The sequence below is a fragment of the Solanum tuberosum genome, unplaced genomic scaffold (genome assembly GCF_000226075.1).
Source record: "Solanum tuberosum cultivar DM 1-3 516 R44 unplaced genomic scaffold, SolTub_3.0 scf00527, whole genome shotgun sequence".
Lineage (NCBI taxonomy): Eukaryota > Viridiplantae > Streptophyta > Magnoliopsida > Solanales > Solanaceae > Solanum > Solanum tuberosum.
Genome location: NW_006239447.1, coordinates 149,316 through 151,403, shown reverse-complemented (window position 1 = coordinate 151,403; position 2,088 = coordinate 149,316).

Here is a 2,088-nt window from a genome sequence, read left to right as displayed (position 1 = left end):
CTCACAACGTAGAGGAATTAAAGAAATATACAAATCTATATTTATGAGAGAATGAAAATATAATTTATAATATTTTTATATAGTGTAGGGGTAAAATGGTAATCCAACTTTGCATTTTGGAGTTTTGATATATAAAAAATTAACTATTGAGTTGGATTAATAATTAATTAATATATATAATTTCGAATTTTTTTATATAGTGTAGGGGTAAAATGGTAATCCAACTTTACACTTTGGAGCTTCCTACTTTTAGTAATACTAGTTTTTTGACACGTGCGTTGCACGTGATTACCAATTCCAAAAATATATGTTATAGTAAATAATATTGCTTATTTAAGTAAAGATTTGAATAATAAACTTAGCAAAAACAAATATTGTAGATTCTTTTGTGAATGTTCAACGTGGATCGTCATATATATCTCTTATTCACGCAAACCTATGAAGATGGTCAATGAAAAAATTTATTAGTTAAATGCAATAATGTATATATTTTATTTCAATATGATGAGGTTCAATCATGTAATTAGTCTTATCTCACTAATATTACCCTATAGACAATATTTGCTTTGTATTTTTCTTGTCATCTAACCAGATGTTTAGATAAAAAAAACTCAAAACATTTTAAAATAATATATTTTGAAGTTAGAAGATCTTGTTAACTTGATAATACATTTGTGACATATAATACTTTAATTTAAACACAAATATCCCCCAAATATAAATATATATTTGCATTAATGAAAATATTTATCTAATAAAATTAACTATTAAATAAATAATAAAAATTAAACTAATACAAACTTCAACTGGCATTATTAGTAGTCATATGAACTTTTCTTTGTCTAAAATACTGCAATATTAAGAAATAGTAAATAAGTAAAACAAAAGGACAATGTTTATATAATAATAACTATTTTGAAGCAAACTTCATGAGAGTCTAGATCACATAAGTAACATTGATAAATAAGTCATTCTTTTGTCTTGAGCATAAAAAACGAATCGTGACAATTCTCTATAGTTTGAAAAAGATATTCAGAAGCATATATCTACATCACAAGAGAAATTGTTATAAAAAAAAATGAATTTAGGCTACATCTTGTCAACTTCACATATTGGATCATTACATACTAATGTATATATTAAGCAAAAAAATAATTATTATATCATCAAAATTATTTTTCTTAAGTACTCGAGGTTATGGTATACCTATCATGCTTCGAGCCTACACCCTGGGCGGGACTGGCACTCAAGAACCATTGATGGCCCCAAGCGAACCCTTGGCCTGACTTACTTACTCATCGGAAGACTTTAAACATTAAGAAAGAACTCAAATGCAAGGTAACTCAACTGTCTCAAACTTAACTCATAATGTTTTAGAAATAAACAATTAACTTAGCCAAAGTGGCAACTCAATTTTGAACATAAGCTAATAACAAAGTAAAGACAAATGAACTAATTGATTGTTTATCTATGAAGCCTCTAATAACTGAGATGGATGTCGGGACAAGACCCCCAACATCCTAATGAACTAAAATGATAAAGTAATGAAAAAGAGGATCCTCCGAAAACAATGAGGCTCACCAACAACTCTGAAGCTCAACTGGATCAACAATGTGCTAGATGCTGATCCTAGTTACCTACGTCTGCATCATAAGACGATGCATGCCAACTTGCATCAATACATTGAATGTACGAGTATACGAGTTGGAATGCTAAACTATAACTTAAGCTTGAAAGAATTCTGAAGAAACACTTACCTGGCTCAATTGAACTGAACTGATTTCAATATAAAGCAGTGTAAATAAATGCAGTATAAAGAAAAGCTGTAAAACATGGTTGTCAAGTCTGTGTATTTAGAAATACAATAATAACTCTGTATATATGCAAAGATACAATATGAACTCTGTTTGTATATGAAAATACAAATATTTCTGATGTATATAAAAAATGCAAAATACTGCTGTGGGAGTTTCTCTAATCGATAACCATCACTTAAGAGCTATAGTGATGATATAACGTTTTACCTCACGCTGCCAAAGCCGTCCTATACCTTGCCGGGGGTATAGAACCTGAACTACTAAGTGAATC